Source organism: Molossus molossus, unplaced genomic scaffold (genome assembly GCF_014108415.1).
Source record: "Molossus molossus isolate mMolMol1 unplaced genomic scaffold, mMolMol1.p scaffold_m16_p_3, whole genome shotgun sequence".
In the NCBI taxonomy this organism is placed as follows: Eukaryota; Metazoa; Chordata; class Mammalia; order Chiroptera; family Molossidae; genus Molossus; species Molossus molossus.
The window spans coordinates 98894410-98915838 of NW_023425366.1; the positions used below are offsets into that span (position 1 = coordinate 98894410).

General features: G+C 43.1%; 1 protein-coding gene across 1 annotated transcript in view; it reads left to right on the forward strand.

Moving 5' to 3' along the window:
• The window catches only part of HIP1 (huntingtin interacting protein 1), a 147443-nt gene that overhangs the window by 32109 nt on the left and 93905 nt on the right, over window positions 1-21429 (forward strand). The window lies entirely within an intron of this gene.

Sequence of the window (21429 nt, forward strand, 5' to 3'; positions counted from 1 at the left end):
CTTTCACGTTGATGTTTCTCTCTCTCTCTCTCTCTGTTCCTCTCTCTCCCTCCCACTCTACCTGAACAAAAAAATGGGAAAATGTCCTCGGGTGAGGATAAAAAATAATAATAATAATAATAATAATTATAATAAAACATTCAACTTCTTCATTAAACAAACAAACAAACAAAATATATATATATATAATTCTAGTGGGTATGAAGTGGTATCTCATCACTTTTGATTTGCATTTCGCTAATAACTAATGATGTTGACTATCTTTTCGTGTGCTTATTAGCCATTGTATATTTTCTTTTTTTTTTTTTAATTCTCTCCTGAGTATATTTTTTTTATCATCAGATAGAGTGGGAGGAAGGGGGGTGTAGAGAGAGAGAGAGAGAGAGAGAGAGAGAGATCGACTGGTTGCCTTCTGCCTGACCAGAACAGGTACTTCAGGCAGAACTGAAGTACCTGCCCTTGACCAGAATCAAACCCGCAACTCTTTGGTCCACGGGCCGACGTTCTAACTGCTGAGCCAAACCAGCCAGGGCAGCCATTGTATGTTTTCTTTAGATAAATGTTTATTTGTGTCCTTCCTATTGTTTAATTGGATTGCTTTTCTTTGTGTTGCTGAGTTGTAAGAGTTCTTTATGTATTCTGGATACTAGACTCTAATCAAATATATAATTAACAAATGTTTTCTCCCATTTTATTGGTTATCTTTTCACTTTCTTGGTAGTGTTACCATTTGCTTTTTAAACTATATTTATGTATGATTTTTATTACCTTTATTAAAAAATTAAAATGAACAAAAGGATAAAAATCATGGACATTATGTAAAAAAGAGATAATGTTTCAAAAAGTGATAGAGTATATCTTACTCTATTTAGAGAACTTATACAAATCTCTAAGTAAGCACAGACTGCAATAAACAACTGGATATGAATAGACGCCTCACAAAGGAAGAAAATTTTCATAAATAATAAGAAAAACTAGTAAGTAAAAATGCAAATTAATCTAATAAGATATTTATACATTTTTTTCTAGTGACAAAACTGAATAATGTCAGGATGTGCCAATAGGCACTCTTCTGATAAAGAAAGTACAGCACTGGCTGGTTTGGCTCAGTGGTTGGAGTGTTGGCCTACGGACCAGAGAGTCCCGGGTTTGGTTCCTGCTAGGGGCACGTACCAAAAAAATATATAAGAAAAATAAAGAAATAAATAAATAAAAAGAAAGTACAAACTGGTGTAACTTTTGGGAAGGCATTTGGTACATGTCAGGAATCTTAAAAATATTGTTACTGTTTGGCCCAGTAATTCAACTTCTAAGAATCTCTCCTAAGAAAATAACTTGAAATACACAAAGCATTCTTATATATAAAGATGTTTATTATGGTGTTAGTTTAATAGTGAGAAATTATGAACAACCTAAACATTCAACAGAAGGTGTATTTGTAATTTCTGATATACCCAGTGCTTGAAAATTGCCTAGTACATAGTAGGAATAAAATAAATGGTTGTTAAATGAATGAATACATCCACAGGATGGAATATTATGCAATCATGTAAAATTATATTTATATCATTTTTAATAATGTGAAGTTATTAAACTTTGGTGGGAAACGATGTTAAAAAGTTTATCGTGAATATGGTCTAACTACTTGGTTGTTTTTTAAATGGTAACATTTTAATAATCAAAAAGATATGCTCTCCTTAGCTGCTGTACAATTGTCTGACCTGCCACAGCTAGGGCAGTTTTCCCATGACTTCATCACCTGGTGGGGAGGATGATCTAAAAGTGGAGGCAACAGCTTCTGCTGGACTCTTGCTCCCCCATCAGATTATTTAGTAAAGGTTTCTGCCTTTATCAAGACTGAGACATCTGACTCTGAGCATGCTGAGAAATGCAAAATGTACGGAATTTATTCTCAAGCACTTAAGTGTCCATTTTGCACCAGGGACCAAAGACAAAGTTCAAAGACCCTCTCACCCTAGGGAGTTCACATTCAAGATCAAATAAAATCCATCGTGTGTATAGCAAAGGATGATGCTGTCTTCAAATTTCTTGGTGGCACTCTCCATGCACCTATCACAAGTCACTCATCCGGCATCTCTCTGCTGATAGCCATGCCCAGGATCCCTGAGTGCTCATTTTATTAACAGCCCTCACTCTCTATTTGTCCTCATGGTTTGTGACAAGGGTTCCTTGTGGAAACAGATGAAATCACTGACTTTACTACAAGGAAACTGCCGTCAAGTGCTCAGGCACAGCCACAAATTTTATTTTATACATATAATTTTCTACAGTGAGTTGGCAAAAATAAAAGTGTGCTTTGTGTTCTTCTTTAGGCATTTACTCTGCTTGTTTGGTTTATTGTCTTGCTGTCTGGTTTGCCTGTAGGCTGCCCAGAAGGCTCTGCAGAGGGGCGACAAGGGTCCTGGGCATGGGCCACAGTGTTGAGCTGAATCAGGAGACCTCAGAGAGAATGGAGGGGGTCTTGAAGAAAGTCCCTGCTCAACTGGTCAGCTGGAAGCACTAGTTGTTTGCTTGTAACTCAGATCAGGGACAACCAGATGCCATGGGGCCACTCTCTGCTGCTGACTCCTGGGGAGATTCCAGCAATTTGAAGGTATTGTTAGGAAGCAGAGCTGTGAGGCCTGTGATGAACCACTGTCCACCCATTAGTGTGTTGCAGCTGTCCTCAGGAGAGGACCAAAGGCTGCCAAGTGAGGGAGGGTGGCAGCTGCTGGCAGTGGGCACAGGGCCAGGCCTGGGAGAACCACACAGAGGATTTGCGTTGGAGGGCCTGACAGGTGTGTCCTGGGTGCTCTCACGCGGAGGGGTGGCCAAGTAATTCTCCCCTTAACCCAGTTCCTTCTCATGCGGGCTGTACTTGGCCACCTTCCAGCCACTCACTCACTCCTCAAGGGTCTCTGCCAAGAGCCCCTGCGTCCCCACTCCTGCAGATGCAGCATGGTGGGCTAATCATTCCCTAGGTCCTCTTGGCCTTGGCCACTCATTATGGGGCTAAGAGCCTTCTGTTTGTGTGGTGGTGGTGGTGGTGGGGTCTCACTTTCCAATGACAGAAAGTTCTGTGAGCACATGCTGTGCCCGAGGGAAGGCAATTCTGGTGGGTTTACACACACCATCTCCCAGGATTGTAGCACACACAGTGAGGCACCAGCAGTGTGGGCAGATACCATGTGGAGTCCAGAATGCAGGGAAGACCCCAGCTTTGTCCCCAGTTTCACAGCGGAGAGAGACTCATCAACAACCAGAGTGAGAGTACTAGCTGAGGTGGCACTAGGAAGGAAGTGAAGGACCCTTTCTAGGTGGGGAGGATAACTCACAGAGAAGGTAACTCAAGAGCAATGCCTTGAAGAAGTTTTACAGCTGAGGGCACAAGTAGCAACCATTTGCAGATCGCTCTGTAGCTCATGCCAGGTGGCCCCAGGCAGGGCACAGGTGGTAACTGACCTAGCACCTACCAGGAGGCCCCAGAGCCAGGGCACCCAGGGGACAGCTTAAGACCTTGCTGGATTACAACTCAACACCTCTACAAGTGACACACTCAAGGGATGGACTCAGCAGGCACCAGAGCCCTACTGAAGCAAGTCTTGCTCTGTGGGGTTGACTCCTTACAGCAGCTCCCCTGCTATAGTCTCAGCTGGTCCTTGCAGCCTCCCAGTGACATGCCAACAGCAATCAAGAAGCAACTACAACAGAACAGTGCATACAGCCCACACAGGCATCACACCTGGAGCACCCAGTTCAGGTGACTGGGGAGGCTGTGTCACTGGGCCCTATAAGACGCCTGGGAAATGTAGCAGCTCTACCTAATACGTAGAAACAAATACAGGGAAGCCACACAAAATGAAAAGACAAAGAAATAGATCCAAATGAAAGAACAGGAGAAATCGACAGAAAAAGAACTAAATGAAGTGGAGTCAAGCAAACAACCAGATACAGAGTTTAAAACAATGGTTGTAAGGATGCTCAGGGAACTTAGTGAGAACTTCAACAGCATAAAAAAGAACATGGCGCCCTGGTCAATTTTGCTCAGTGGTTAGAATGTTGGCCCGTGGACCAAAGAATCACAAATTTCATTCTGGTCAAGGGCATGTACCTCAGTTGCAGTTTGATCCTGACCCTGGTTGGGGTCATGCAGAAGGCAACCAATCAATGAGTCTCTTTTGCATCCAGGTTTCTCTCTTCCCCCCACCTTCTTTCTCCACCTCCCTCCCTCCCCCCATCCCACTCTATATGAAAGTCAATGAAAAAGTATCCTTGGGTGAGGATTAAAAAAAAAAAAGTACATGGAACCATAAAAAAATAAAAGACCCTGGTCAGCTTTGCTCAGTGGTTAGAGCGTTGGCCTGTGGACCAGAGAGTTCTGGGTTCGGTTCCCGCTAAGGGCATGTACCTTGGTTGCAGTTTGTCCCCAGCTCTGGTTGGGGTTGTGTGGGTGGCAGCCAGTCATTGTGTCTCTCGCATCGATGTTCCTTTCTCTCTCTCCCCCCCTCTCTCCCTCCTGCTCTATCTGAAGATAAATGCAAGAAAATGTCCTCAGGTGAGGAGGAAAAAAAAAAGAACCAATCAGAAATGAAGAATACACTGGCTGAAATGAAGAATAAATTACAGGGAGTCAACAGAAGAGTAAATGAAGCATAGAATTAAATAAGTGATTTGTAATGTAAGGAAGCAGAAAATACTCAAACAGAATAGCAAAAAGAAAAAAGAGTCCCCCAAAAAGAGAATAGTGTAAGGATCCTCTGGGACAACTTCAAGTATACCAACATTTGCATCATGGGGTTGCCGGACAGAGTAGAGACAGTAGTAAATTGAAAACCTATTTGAAAAAATGATGGAAAACTTCTCTAACCTGGTGAAGGAAATAGACATACAAGTCCAGGAAGTGCAGAGAGTTCCAAACAAAATGAACCCAAAGAGGCCCACACCAAGACATATCATAATTAAAATGCCAAAGGGTAACGACAAAGAGAGAACCTTAAAAGCAGCAAGAGAAAAGCAGTTAGTTACCTATAAGGGAGCTCTCATAAGACTGTCAGTGGATTTCTCAACAGAAATTTTGCAGGTTAGAAGAGATTGGCATGAAACATTCAAAGTGATGAAAAGCAAGAACTTACAATCAAGATTACCCAGCAAAGCTATTATTTCAAATCGAAGGACAGATAAAGAGCTTCCCAGACAAGAAAAAGCTAAAGGAGTTCATCACCACCAACCAATGTTACAAGAAATGTTACAGGGTCTTCTTTAAGGAGAAGAATAAAAGAGATTAAAAGTATGAATAGCCCTGGCCGGTTTGGCTCAGTGGTTGGAGCGTTGGCCTGCGGACCAGAGAGACTCGGGTTTGGTTCCCGCTAAGGGCATGAACCTCAGCTGCTGTTTGTCCCCAGCCCTAGTTGGGGTTGTGTGGGTGGCAGCCAGTTGATGTGTTTCTCTTGCATTGATGTTTCTCTCTCTCTTCTTCCCTCTCTCCCTCCTGCTCTATCTGAAGGTAATGCAAAAATGTCCTCTGGTGAGAATTTAAAAAAAGTATGTATGAATAATAGCCCAGCCAGTGTGGCTCAATGGTTGAGCATCAACTCATGCACCAAGTGGTTGCTGGTTTGACTCCCCGTCAGGGCACATGCCCAGGTTGTGGGCCAAATCCCCAGTAGGGGGCATGCAGGAGGCAGCCAATCCATGTTCTCTCTCATCAATGTTTCTATCTCTTCTCTCTCTCCCTCTCCCTTCCTTTCTCTCTAGAATCAATAAAGGAAAAAAAAAAATATATATATATATATATGAATAATAAAATGGCAGTAAGTACATATCTATCAATGTTTACTTTAAATGCTAGTAGATTAAATTCTCCAATCAAAAGACATATGGTGACTGAGTGGATAACAAAATAAGACCCTTACATATGCTATTTATAAGAGACTCACTTCAAATCCAAAGACACGCAGACTGAAAATAAAGGGATGAAAAAGATAGTTTATGAAAATGGAAACAAATAAAACAAAAAAGCGGGGTAGCAATACTTATACAGACAAAATAGATTTTAAAACAAAGAGGCAAAGAAGGATCCAGCAACTTCACTTTTGGATATTTATCCAAAGAAACCCAAAACACTAAATCAAAGAAAGACATATATTTGTATGATTATTGCAGCATTATTTACAATAGCCAAGATATGGAAGCAACCTAAATGTCTATCAATAGATGAATGAATAAAGGAAAAGTGGTACATACATATAATGTAGTATGAGTCAGCCATAAAAAGAATGAAATCTTGCCATCTGCAATAACACAGATGGCCCTAGAGGATATTGTGCTGAGTGAAATAAGTCAAACAGAGGAAGACAAATGCCAGATGATTTCACTTATATGTGGACTCTAAAAAACAAAATAAACAAGCAGAACAGACTCATAGATACAGAGAACATTTTGATAGTTTCCAGATGGGAGAGGGGTGGGGAGGATGGGTGGAAAAGGTGAAGGGATTTAGGGATTTAGAAGTACAAATTAGTAGTTATGGAATAGTCATGGGATGTGGCTACAGCATGGGGAATATAGTCAATAATATTGGCATAACTATGTATGGTGTCAAATCAGTACTAGATTTATTGAGATGGTCATTAAATAAGTATCTACTCATGGGGTTTTACACCTGAAACTAATAGAATATGATATAACAACTGTAATTTAAAAATTAAAAAGAAATGCTAGATAAAGAGAACAAATATCCTTTCAGATGCATAGAAGTACTTATGGGATAGTAAAAGAATTTTCAATCTCACCTTCCTGACCCCCTTCCAGGGCTGCCAGAGACCCCTTCCAAATAAACAATCTGCTCTTGAATTCTTATATCTGGAGCCTGCTTCTGTGGGAACCCAAACTAAGATGGATTCTTCAGAAAATGATGCTAAAGCAACTGGTTTCCCATAGGGAAAAAGTAAAATAAAATTAGAATCTTACTTTATACCTTACTTAACTAAAAGTAAATTCCAAGTTTATTAAAGACCTAATTGTGAAGACCAAAACTTTAAAACTTTTAGAGGAAAATGTGAGAGAATACCTTTATGATCTTAGAGTAGGGACAAAAGTCTTAAATATGACACCAAAAGCATGAAAATATAGGAAAATATTAATAAAATTATCAATGTTGTCGACAAAAGATGCCACTATAAATAAAAAGACTCTCCACGGGTTGAAGCAGATATTTGTAATGCAGAAAACTGACAAAGAAAGAGTAAGAATAAATAAGGAACTAGTACAAATCTATACTGAAGGAGACAGGTAACCCCGTGGATAAGTGGGCAAACACATGAATTGGCATTCCACAGAATAGAAAATGTGAATCACCAACAAACCTGTAAAAGACTATTTGGCAAATATCTAAAAGTCGGAGAACACAAATGCTGGCAAGTAGATGGAGCTGCTTGGGGGCATTCCTTCCTGGGGCCGAGAATGTGGTTTTCACTACTATGGAGATTTGTTTGGAAATAGTTTAAAATGTGCATACCCTCAGTCCAGCAATTTCACTTCTAAGCATATGTGCACAAAGACATGTAAACTAGATTATTTGCTGAAGCACTGAATAATCTGTTTGTAATGGTAAAAAGTTGGAAACAACCTAAGTGTCTACCTACATGAAGATGGCCAAATAAATTGGTACAATGGGACACTAATCAGTGTTTTCCATCCTGTTAACGTGGATAGCTCTGAAAAACTATAAATGTTGGACACAATAAAAAAGCAAGTGGGAGTTCAGCTTCTGCTTAGGATGTAAGGAAAAAAGAGCAAGTAGCAGGAATGGCGCTACACAGTTTGAAAACATGAAGACACCTCATATTGGTTTGGATGTGCACATATGAGTAAATATTATAAAAATGTACAGAATAATAAAGACCAAGTTCAGGAGAGTGGGAACATTTTGAGAATGAGGAAACAGAATGGAGTTGGAGAAGAATGTTCGGGGGGTTTCAGCTCTACCAAAGTTTAAAATTCGATAATGCTGGGTAATAAGTACATTGATGTCATTGTAATTTTATTTACTTTTTTGTGTGATTGAAATGAAAGGAAAAGAGAAAGAAAAATAGGCTTGGAGCAAAGAGAAGAGTTGATTGGTGGGAATGAAGATTTGAGGGGTGACCAGTAGACCAAGAACAGGTCTCTGGGGAGCACCCACATTTGAAGGGTGTGTAGATGCAAAGGGGCTCATGATGAGGCTGGGGGAGCGGAGAACTGAGACAGACAGGGTGTAGAAGAACAGAGCTGAGGGGGAAGCGCCAACTCCTGGGAGGAGGACTTTGAACTGGGCAGTGAGCTACAGTAACCGAGCAAGGAACTTGGGCAGGTAGAGAAGGTTGCAAGTAGACACAAGAATTCAGAGCAGATGGTAGAGGAAAATTCTAGGAGAAATCATGCGTAAAGGGAAGGAGAGCAGCAGTCTGGGAGGAGCAGAGCTAAGGGAAGCTGGAGTTTGTCACTCCAGTAGTGCAGAACCTGAAACACAAAGCCAGCTAGCTCAGCTCTCTGCTCTCCAAGCTCAGTTCAGAGCCCCATCTATGTGTGCATCTCGGGTCCCAGCCTGCCCAGAGACGAGTCCTGGCTTAAGGGACTAGGGCACTTATGGCTATTCTGTCCTGTACACACTAAGGGTTAGCTCTGTCTCTCCCCTGTGTGGGAGGAATGGAGGAGACCCCCAGGCCGCACCCCTACTGGGAGGGCATAGCCAATATTGGGAAGTCAACTTTTGGCCTGTTGTCTGGTGGCCCCTGGAAACATGTGGCCTGTGGTCTTTCACCTTTAGCTCTGCCCTGCACTCAGATACCTGTAAGTCTGTTTGGAACCTTGTAGCAGTGATGTCGTTGTGGTCTCTGGAAGGAGCAGCATTGCAGCACATAGCTGTGAGACTCCCAGTGAGTCACTTAACCTCTGTGCCTCATTTCCTCAAGTAAAATATAGGGATAGTACCTATTTGCAAAGTTGTTATGAAGGCTAAACAATAATAATAATCAGCAACTGTATAGAGTGTATCCTGGTGTCAGATATTGTGCTAAATTTAACCACATTTAATCACCAACCCATGAGCCAGTTAGAGGCTATCACTAACCCTAACTTGGGGATGAGGAAACTGAAGCTCAGAGAAGTATATAATTGTTTAAATTCACATAACTGGTTGGCTTCAGAACTGCAATTTTACCTAACTACACTGCCCCCATTATTGAGTAATACACGTAAAAATGTTTTATAAATTGTCAAGTGCTGTACAAATGTTCATTTGTTTTTATTTCCTCCTTGATGAACTTCAGAGACCAAAACAGACCTTCTAACAAATGGGGAGCAGGTGCTCTTTTTTCCACAACACCAGGTGGTAAGAACGGGGCAGGGGGGTGGTGCTCAGATGCCCATGACCTTAGGACCTCCACGAGCAGCATTTCCAGAGACTCAGAGCCTGGAGGTGTCGCTCTCCTTCATACTAGAAAAATAGAGGCTCCCAGTGGTATCATTTCTTCCTCCTGGCTGGTTTTCCTCCTCCCCTCTGGCTCCCCTGACGTGCGTGCACCCACACACTCTGCTGTCCTGTGTGTGCATCTGCCCCACGAGCCTTTGCTTCCTGGCAGGCCACCCCTCCTCCAGCATGTTTGCAGCAACCAACATCTTCCTAACTCTTTTTCTCAGATAAGCCCCTGCCCAGGAACTGCCCAGGAATAGCCTTTGGGGGTCAAAAGGGACCTTTACAGCTCATTTGGTCAAACAACCCCATTGGGTTCAGGCTTGGATCCTCTGCAGTGCCCCAGTCCAGGGCCTCAGCACCTCCCAGGTCCTTCATAAATCTCAAGTGAATGATGAATATTGATGTTTGCCTCTTGGAGCTAACCTCTAGCCTCACTCCGTAAGTCCTTGAATAGAATGTCCCATGCCGTCGTACCATGCCCTTGGCTGACCAGCAGAGCGGGAATGGATTAATAGCAAAATTCCTCTAGGGCAGCAATCTGGGGACACATTATCAAGGAGGGGGTGGGGACATGGTCAGAATAGTTTGCTCCTATTTATGAGTTATGTAGCAGGTGTATTTTGGAGTGAGTATGTGTCTCCATGGCCATGTCTATCTATTAATGCCTCTGTAAGCATTCCAAGATCAAAATCCTGCATAACAACCAAAACTGGTCTTCTGGGAAGTTGGAATATTAATTTCCTCTGGGCTACAGTTGCTGGTGTGTGTGTGTGTGTGTGTGTGTGTGTGTGTGTGTGTCTGTGTAAAATGAAGGTGTTAGCCAAGAAAAATCACTTTTAAGTCTTTAAAGTTAGTCCCGCTCTATCTGAGTAAAAAATGGAAAAATGTCCTTGGGTGAGGATAAAATAAATAAATAAATAAATAAATAAATAAATAAAGTTATTTATTTAACAGGGATTATTAATCACTCTCCATTGTTGACATATATGATGGGAGGACAAGACACGACCAGGTGCCACCTTCATGAGTCTGGGAGATGGATGGATGTTCAACACGTGATGATAGGCATAATTTGGCCATAAAGAAGAGCAGGTACTGTGGCATGAAGAATAGGAGAGCCACCCTGGTCTGGGGACAGTAGGAAGGGAAGTTCAAGTCAAGATCTTAAGGAAGAGCAGGAATTCACTGGAAGAAGAGGTCAAGAAGAACACTCCAGGTAGAGGCTGCAAAGACCAGCAGCTGGAAAAGCTGCTACTCATTCCAGGAATGGTGTAGAATGCCCTCTGTAGACAAGGAGGGAATAGGGCCTTAGGTGGTACTGAAGAGACAGGGCAGATGCACAGGGCTCTGAGGCCCTGTTGAGAGTTATGTTTTATACTAAGGACAATGGAAAACTTTCAAAGGATTTGAGGCAGAGGAATGTCATGATTGTATATATACTTTTTAAAGATCCTTCTGGCATATAGTTGTGACCCCATAAATATTTTAATGAGGCACTAGGATGGATTAAAGGAGGCCTCATTGTGAAGGTGAGGATGAGGGGGGCAAGGAGTCAGTGAGGATAATGACCACAGAGACAGGAGAGAAGTGGGTGGGACATCTAAAAGATGTGCCCTGGCTGGTTGTTCAGTGGTTAGAGCATCAGCCTGTGGACCAGAGTAGCGGGTTTGATTCCAGTCAAGGGCACATACCTCAGTTGCAGTTTGGTCCCCGGCCCTGGTCGGGGTCATGTGGGAGGCAACCAGTTGATATGTCTTTCTCACATCGATGCTTCTCCCCACCCCCCCCTTCTGAAGATAAATGGGAAAAAATATCCTTGGGTGAGGATTAAAATAAAATAAAATAAAAGACTGAGTTGCCAGGACTTGGCCATTGGTTATATTGAGAGGGAGCATAGTCAAGGATTATTCTCAGGATTTTGGCGTTGGCCACAACTGAAAGCATGATGGTGTTGTCAGATTTGCAGGAATGTTCGGGGTGGATTTGGGACATGTTAAGTCTGAGGTCACTGTGAATATTGCTAAACAGATCTTGAGGTCAGAGAGATGGAAATTATGTTGGCATCTGGGTGGAATTGGAGGCATGAGGGAGGAGGAGACAACCGAAGGAGAGCGTGCAGAGGGCCAAGGAGTAGGTCTTCATTTCCCCTGCAGATTCCAACTTTTAACGCATAGGTTGAGAAGAAGCCAGTCAAGGAAGCAAAATGAAAAGGAAAACCAGAAAAGCTTGGTGCCATGGAGAACAAGGGAAGAATTTCATGCAGGTCAGAGTATGAGCTGTGGAAAACACTACTAAAAGCACAAACTCTAGTTAGATGGGAACTAAAAAAAAAAATGTGTTCTTTGGATTTTGCAAATGGAGATTGTTGTTGAGGAGTTTGTAAAATGAAGACAGTCTGTGAAGGTAAGTTTTCAAAGCTTACTACACATCTACAGTAATCAGGATAGCGTGGTACTGGCATAAGGATAGAAATATAGATCTGGAATAAGATTGAGTGTCCAGAAAGAAACCTATATATATCTATGGTCAGTTCATTTTCGACAAGAGCACCCAGACCATTTAATGGGCAAAGAATAGACTTCAACAAACAGTGCTGGGACAACTAGATACCCGTATGCAAAAGATGAAGTTGGATTCCCTACCTCATACAATGTACAAAAATGAATTCCAAGGGGATCAAAGTCTTGAATGTCAGAGCTAAACTTACAAAACTCTTAAAAGGAAGCATAGGTGTTTTAACACCATCATCCCCTTGGGCCTAACATTCCCATTAAGGAAATCGAAACTCATGCTTTGCTGATGGAATGTAAAATGGTGAGTTCTGTGGTATCTGAATTATATCTCAACTTAAAAAAAAAAAGATTATTCTGGCTGCATATAGAGATGGAGTATAGGTGGGCAAGAGTGGAGATTGGGAGATTGTTGCAGTCTAATCTAGGAACAGCTGATGACTAAGGCCCAAGGGGGTGATGGCTTTAAAAGGGGGGAAGGCCCAGGACAGGACTCCATTGAAGAGTCTGGCCTCAACAGGAAGAGGGACACCTCCCACATTGAGGCAAGAAGGAAGAAGGGCTGTGGGTTATGGGAGTAGGCATTTTAGAAAATTAGATCTGTGTTTTGGTTTGGTACAGAAAGAATTATGAAGCATTGTGAGCAGAGGATGACTGGAAGCTTCAAATAGCTGTGGGCAAGCAGAGAACATGGCCTTGGCTTCCAAGAAGATCATGGGGCCCTGGGGGTGGGCAGGGGCTGCTGGTCAGGGAAGCAGTCCTCTCAAATTGTACACGACAATGATTTTTGAGTTGGAATATGAGGACACTTGAGGTATTTATTCTATTATTATGGTTAAATAATACAAACCATAGCCTGATTTTAATGGATGTTTGTTTTATGAAATCAAAGTGACTGACTAGTTATGAATTGGCATTGAATTTTAGTCACAATTTAATTTTGAATTGGATATATGCCAATGCATTAATAAAAGAGTAAAAGGTAGAATTAATAATAATATTAAATTTACGTGGTTAATTGACAGATTTTTTTTTATCTTCGTTTTCTCACTTGGTCTCTATAGTAACCGTGTGAAGCAAGTTTTATTATTTTCACATTTGTTTTATATAAGGACTTGGAGGCTTAGGGAGTTAACACTTTTCGAAGTAGCCTGAATCCAGGTTTTCTAAATCTCACGTTCTTTCCACTATTACCCCATGAATCAAGCAGAGTACTTTTTTTTGTTTGTTTATTCAAATTCTCAGAGTATGTTGCCAAGGTATCTTTTTCCAGAAAATCTATTTTTGCAAAATGCTTTTGATGCTTGCCCATTCAGTGACTATTTTAAATAACATTTTTTTTTTCCTGTTAATATAAATGTTGATTGTAGAAAATCTGGGAAAACATTTAAAAAATCCCACTCAGATAACTACTGTTAACAGTTTAGTGTATTTCTTTCTGGTGTCTTCCTAAAAATATACTGCTTATGAATATGAATATGAATACACACACATCCACACACACGCATACACACATATTTATCTTTATATTTACAAAATTGTGCTCATATTATAAACAGCTTTGTGTCCTACCTTCTCCACTTAGTGTGATGCTGTGGGAAGTGGCACAGCACACTGGTGAAGGTTAATTAGGCCCTAGAACAGAAGGCAACACCGTGTTAGCTGTGTGCCCTTGTGAATGCTACTTAACCTTTTTGTACCTTAATACAAACTAGGTTCATTCAAACCTTAGTACAAAATATGGTGTATCCTATGTACTATGTACTCTCTGATCCCAGGTGATCTCTGTCCTTGGGGTCAGGAATTGCTCTGTGTCTGAAACATGTCTGCTTCTCCCATGGGCCAGTGGGGTCCTTGCCTTGAGTCCATCTTGCTCACGTCCTCTGATCCCTTGCCCTGTGACATCCGTAACACCCACTCCAACCAGAGGCAGCCCCTTTACAGTCTTTGTTCCATCCTCCTGACCAGTCTGTGTGTCTGAAAGCAAATAGTCGATGTGGACTCGCTGTCCCATTTCGCTTAATATATATCTTGGATATTGTTTATATCAGCACATATGGCCCTGCCTCATTTTGTTGTTTATTTGTTTTAAACTTCCAAATAGGGGAGGGCTGTTTAAAGCATGCCATGAAGCCTAGAAGCTATAAAGGAAAAGTTGATCGATTTGGCTACATAAAAATGAAAAGCTTTAGTATAAGAAAAGATACTATAAAAAAGTCAAAAGGCAACCACTTCCACATTCACCTGGGCCTCCAACATTGCCTGGTGACCCTCATTTGTGCTCTCACCCCTTTCTCAACAGTGACCATTTCAGACCTTTCTGCTCCTCAGAGCTCCAACTCTATCCCTCCTTGCTCGCTTGTCTTCTGCTTCACAGAAAACCGAAGTCACCAGGTGCAAGTGCTCCCTGCTTCCCGCCACAGAACCTCTAAATTTATTTGAACTCAACCCCATTCATTCCACCTCCCACCTGTTAAAATGGAAGGTGTCTCTCCTCCTGTCTGAAGCCAACATGGCCAGGATCCCAGCCCCTCTTGCCTTGTTAGGACCATTGATTTTCTGAGTCAGAAAACTAGAAGTCAACCTGGCCTACCAGTGCTGTACTCTCACCCCATTCATTACCACGTCCTGCTGGGTTTTACCTCCTAGATATGTCCTGGCTCTGCTCTCTCCTCTCTTTCCTTCCTTCACTGCTCAGGGTCAGGCCTCATCGTTTCATGCCGGGAAGCTGTCCTCCGCAAGCTGCCGATGGGTGCATCCAAAACTCAGACCTGCTCATGTCTCCTGCCCAACACCTTTCACTGACCATCTACCTGTTCCATTCGTTGTATTGGCTGCTGTAGAAGAGCGGTGTGCAAGGAACCCCCTGGTTGGTGAGGGAGCACCTATAATTTGGAAAAGCTTCCCCATTCCATTCAAGTCAAAGACCTTCAGGATAGTCTTGTCATACAAGGCTCTCTCCTCCATGACCCTTGATGGCCTAGCTCTCTAGACTCACTCCTTGCCTTGGACTTTATGTCAACAACTACCCCACTTCCAAGACACACTTACTTCTTTGGGCCCCCTATTGCTCATCTTCCAAATCTCAGCTCACGCATCATTGACCGAGGCCCAGGCTGGGTAAAGTGGTCCTCCTCTGGGCAATCCTAGCGTTTTACACAACCTAAATGCATTATTGAGAAGTTTAGTGGTCTGGCTGCTGTAGGAAGCTGGGTGGAGCTGTCTTACTCTAGAACGTGGAACACATATCACTACTTGGGCCTCAGCTTTGGGTCCTACTAGCTAATTTTGGGGTAATGGGAAAGACCCCACTTCCTTCATAGCACTTACCACGATGTTGAAACTATATTAAAATGACTTATTGTGTTTGCCTCCCCACTACACTAGAAGCATGTTGACAGCAAGGACGATGTCTTGTTCTTCACACAACCTCATTCTTCACACATACCTTGTGCACAGCTGAACCGAAAAGGAACTTGGCAAACGACAGACTACGTTTAATGTTTTCTTGGTCATTGTACCAGAACAGATGGTCATAAAGACAGTTTACGGAATGTAATTAGGATAAGTGTAACTTCCTGTAGCTACATACAAAAACGACAGGCATGCAACTATCAGGTGGGCCAGTGTGGCTCTGCAGCAGTCCCCGTGAGAAAGGTGGCGATTGCACGAACGAAGCTTCAGCCTGGGTGGCCAACGTGGCCAGGCTGCAGGACGCTGCCGAAATCTTGGCTTTCCATGCTGGTGTCCCTGAGATGTTGCTCTGTTGTTGTCCCCATTCTCTCTTGTGTCTTTAGTAATTTCCTCTCCCATCCGTCCTGTCTTTCAATAAATATGTCAATGTGCCCCCACAAACTTTAAAACCCTTTGTTCTATCCTGCCTCCCTCTGTTGTTTCCTTTTATACTTTTGAAAGAAGAGTCTATACTTATAGCCTCCCCCTCCTCACCATCCATCCCTTATTATCCAAAAACCCCTTGCCCAACTTAGCTTCCAGGATGCCACTTTCTCTTGGTTCATCTTTTCTTCTCTTTTCCTCCTCTCTGGAGATAACTTTGCTTTATTGAAAAGTTGGAGACTCTCCAAATCCAGCGCTCCATTTCTGATTTCATGTGCCATGACATTGTTGACTCTACTCCCCCTCCCCTTCCCTGGAGGTGGCTCCCCTTCCCACTTGTTCCCTTGAGCCCATCTGTACCTCAGAGACCTCACTCAGTCATCCATCTCTCTTCCGTTGCAGTTCCTACCCATTTCATCCCTCCTGCCTACAAGCATGTGCAAATCTTTCCATCCCTACCACCTCCTTGGGTTTTCCATCCCCTAAGAGCTTCCTGTGATCCTCTGCCCATCATCACCAACTTTTTCCAAAGAGAAGTCCACCTCCCTGCCTCCCTCTTGCCCCCTCTCACCAGTCACTCAGTGTCACACAGTCTGACTTAGGCTTGAGTTACTCTGTGGCAGCTGCTCCGCAAGTGGCACTGCAAACCTAACCAGCAATTTTAGTGCCTTTCCTCCCCTTCTCTCCAGTTCTCATCCTCAGGGATCTCCCTGCCAACTCCTCCTTTTAGGGCAGTCCTCAGTCCTCAACTCTCTTCCCTTGTTGTCTCTTTGTGCTTTCTCAGCTTCCTGCAGTGTCTACTTCTCCCATCCTAGATGGAAGGTTTTCTGATGCTTTGTCCTTGGTCTTTTTTCTTGGTACTCTCCCTATTACCTATAATGTAAGGAGATGGAGAGGGGGCGCTGAGGAGACTGAGGATAGGGGAGTTCTTTGTGTTGGTTTGGTGGTATTGGTTTGTTATTGATGTGGTTGTTGTTTTGTAATGGTTTGAGGGATTCTGTAGGGCACAAAGGAGAGGGTTAGAAGGAGACCAACAAAGCACATGTTGGTTCTGCTATTTTCTGGACATGGCCCAGACATTCTTTTTTTAAAATATTTTTTTAGAAATTGATTTGAGAGAGAGTAAGGAAGGAGGGGTTGCTGTTTCACCAATTTATGCAATTACTGGTTGATTCTTGTGTGTGCCCTGACCAGGGATTGATCCCGCAACCTTTGCATATCAGGACAATGCTTCAGCCGACTGAGCAACCCAGCCAGGGCCTCCCCAAACATTCTTTGTCATGATCTTTCTCTACATATTCTCTCCCCACTCATGACCTCTGTAGCATTCTGGTAATGCTTTTCTTACAAATCAAGTATGATGTTGTAGTCCTTTTACCATGTACTGTAGCTTATATTCTTCACCAGGACACAAACTATCTTGAGATCCGGACTTGACTTACTTTACATCCCCTCAAGCACTTAACAGAGATTCTTGCATAGAGTGGTTAATCTATAAGAGCTTCACTGGCTGCATCAGCTAATGGGAGGAGCATAACTTTTAGACATAAACAGACCTACATTCTGATGCTGATCCTGGCCTTGATTCTTGTTAGTTGGGTGACCTTGGACACATAGCTTATCTTTCTAATTACAGTAATTGTGAGGATGAAATATGACAATGGAGCCCAGCCAGTGTGGCTCAGTGGTTGAGCATCGACCCAGGCACCAAGAGGTTGCTGGTTTGATTCCTGGTCAGGGCACATGCCCAGGTTGTGGGCTTGATCCCCAGTGGGGAGTGTGCAGAAGGCAGCTGATCAATGGTTCTCCCTCACATCGATGTTTCTATCTCTTTCTCCCTCTCTCTTCCCCTCTAAAAATCAATAAAAATATATAAAAAATAAAAAATAAAAAAATTACACTAAAAAGAAGAAATATAACAATGGATGTGCAGAAGATGCAGGACACCCCCCCCCCCCTCCTGAGATGGGAAGAAAAGAGTGGGGTGGGAACCAACGTGCGGGACACAAGGACATCCAGTGAAACCAAAGCCAAGCATTTTTGCAGACTTCAGGATTTGCAGGGAAGTCATTTGCAAGACTGCCCTACTTTGACATAACACAGGATCCTCCATGAATGATCTATAGTTTCAGCTCTGGGACTGGCCAGAAGTAGGAGGAGACAAAAGGACCTAAATTACCTAAAGCAGCTTCTGAGGACATATTGATATCATCTGATGTGTCTCTGCCCGTAAATGACTGCCCAGTGGTTAGAATTTTACTGCATTCAGTATGGCCCCTTTAACCTTCACACAGTCTGGACTTAGCTTCCTCTTCTGCTATTTTTATAGTTTTTTTTTCCCCCCCTGCCTCCTTCTCTCCCTTGGCCCCCTTACTACATGCACGAACACCAATACACCTACCTAGGTGCCCCCTTCCTGACTTTCCCTACCTCAGAGTTAAGCTGCTGGGATAGGACATTCCAAGCCCTTCTCTCAAGTCTGGCAGCTCTTCAAATGGCATAACACAATGTAGCTGTTGTGGAGTTGGGCAGAAGTTTATTCCACCTGCAGAATCCTTTGAAAATGAGGAAGAGGCTGGTAATCCAGCTAGCAAATCCTTTTGGAGTGATCTAGGAAGTTATTCCTTAGAATTAAAGTGTCCTAGTTTGTTTCAAGTTTCTGCGATTGTGGCAACATTTAAGTTATTCTCACTTTTTCTTAGGAACAATGCTTCAGGGAACGCCCTCAAGTGTGGCTCATGTGAAGATTCCTCTGGGATAGATGCCCATGGGTTAGAGGATATGTGTATTTGAAATTTTATTAGGTCCTGCCAGGCTGCCCAGTTCAAAGACTGTGCTGCCACAGAAAAAAATTATGGTGTCATTATTTTACATCTTGTATAAGTAGCTCTTCTCAGTGCTGAAGTTATAAACTGATTTTTCTGTATTTATTCTGTTTGGGCTTTTGCTTTTTTACATCTGGCTCCCCTCACTCCCAATGAGAACTTTTTCCATTGTATAGGTACCACCTGAATAGTCTACGTGGCTTTTAGGCTTGCTGTTCTATTTCTTATACTATTGCTGTCATATTTTATGTGTGTTTGTGCTTTTAAAAAAAAGTGTGGAAAAATAAATAATATAAAAATTTCCATTTTAACTATTTTTAAGTGTACAATTCAGTGACATTAATCACATTCATAGTGTTGTGCAATAATCACCACTGTTTCCAGAACTTTTCATCAGCTCAAACAGAAACTCAGTACTCACTTGTTAAGCAATCACTTCCTATCCCCATCTCACCCCGTCCCCTGGTATTGTACTGTAGCTTCTGAATTTGCATATTCTAGATGTTTCACATGAGTGGAACTATACAATATTTGTTCTTTTGTATCTGGTTTATTTTACTTAGCTTAATGTTTTCAAAGTTCATGTGCTTTGAATCGTGTATCAGAACTTCATTTTTTTTTATATAGCTGAACAATATTCTGTTGTATATATACCCCATTTTGCTTATCCATTCATCTGTTCATGGACACTTGGGTTGTTTCTGCCTTTCGTTTATTGTGAGTAATGCTGCTATGAACATATGTGTACAAGTATCTGTTTGAGTCCCTGTTTTCAGTTCTCTTGGGTATCCAACTAAGTGGAATTGTTAGGTCATATGGTAATTCTATGTTTAATTTTCTTTTTAATTTTTTATCCTCACCCAAGGACATTTTTCTATTTTTTTTTTGTTGTTCAGATAGAGTGGGAGGGAGGGAGGGAGAGAGAGAGAGAGAGAGAGAGAGAAACATCAAGGTGAAAGGGACACATTGAGTGGTTGCCTCATGCACGAACGACCCCAACCAGGGCCAAGGACGAACCGCAAATGAGGTATGTGCCCTTGGCCAGAACCCACGACTCATTGATCCACGGGCCGACGCTCTAACTGCTGAGCCAAACCGGCCAGGCTATGTTTAACTTTTAGTGGAGTCGCCAAACTCTTTTCTCCAGCGGCAACAGAGGAGATGCTTGACCCCCTTCATTGTTAATAGAAGGAGCAGTCCCTGAGGCGTGTTCTTCCTCCAGTTTTGCATTCACCGGCCCACATGCCCCCCTACCCCTGGAGCCAAGCATAGAACCTGGCACATGGTGGTACCAAGTGAGGGTTAGCTTGGTTGGGTGGGAAATGGACAGATGACCTTCAGACAATGGGACACTTGAGATTGTCCCTGGTGGTATAACAGAGCAGCAAAAGGCAATGTGATGCCATGGAAAGAGCCTGCAGCCATAATGGTGAAAGAGTGAGGCAAGAGATAGGAATTCTGTTCCGTTGATGAGCCCTTAGTTTCTCTGTGTCTCATTTAACTCATCTGTACAAAGCGATTGCACTCCTGCTCCACAGGGTGTTGAAACATGAGATCCGGATGCGAAAGCCAAACACACCCTCCAACATTAGGTATTCCCAAGTCCCGTGTGTGCCCTAGCACTCAGAATAGGGCCTGGCGCATTGGTTAAATGATGTCTTGCGTGCCTTCATTCATACATTCAACCACTATTAACTGAGTGCTTGCTCTGTGCCAGTCACTGTTCTGGAGACTGGGATTCAGCTGTGAACAAGAGAGAGAGAAAGGCCCTGGCCTCATCAGTCACTCAGTGGTCCAAGAACAAGTCTCAAGAGACAACTCCCTTCCCATTCTTTTGGCATCAACTCTAGACTTTCTATAAGCACGGCAAGAAATACTGGTGGAGAGCTTGTATTTTAAGGAAGTGTCTCCAACTTTAAGGAGAAACATGAATTTTAAAATGTGGGACAAAGAACAGGCCAGGTACTTTGCAAGTCAAGCAGCTTGAAACTCCGTGAGGGGAAACTTCATAAGGTTTCTGTGAGAAAAGAGGAAAGAAGCCCTGGCCGGTTTGGCTCAGCGGTTAGAGCGTCGGCCTGCGGTCCTGAGAGACCCGGGTTCGGTTCCCGCTAAGGGCACGTACCTCGGTTGCAGTGTGTCCCCGGCCCTGGTTGGTTGTGCGGGTGGCAGCCACTCGATGTGTCCCTTTCACATCGATGTTTCTCTCTCTCTCTCTCTGTTCCTCTCTCTCCCTCCCACTCTACCTGAACAAAAAATGGAAAAATGTCCTCGGGTGAGGATTAAAAAAAAAAAAAGAAAAGAGGAAAGAAAAGTTTCCAGATAGTCCCCCCTCCACTGTCACCCCCAGAACTGAGGGAGCTGTAGCCTCCATGCTGCTTCCTGCAGGAGTTGTGGGGTGGGAGGATTGTCACCAGGCTCCTCTCAACACCAGATCTAACTAGGAATCATCTCAGGTGACACTTTTGCCCTACTGGGGACCAGAAGTCTGTTTATCTGGTTTGGTCACTGAGCCCTGCCACCTGGAGCCCCCCAAGGTGGTCCAGAAGCTCATGGCCACTGAGCACAGATGTCATGCACTGGTCAATCTTCTCCTGTAATCCTCTCCACAACCTTTGATCATCTTCCGAAAACAGGCTCAGGGAGGGTAAGAACCTCAGTCTAGGTCACACATCTATTCATGGTAGAACCACAATCCTTGTTCTTATCAGGACACTAGTTGAGTCAGATCTTGGAGCCAAGCAAAGAGAGGAACAGCCAGGTTGACGGGGCAAGAATTGGCAAGAGACTATGTAACAAAACCTAT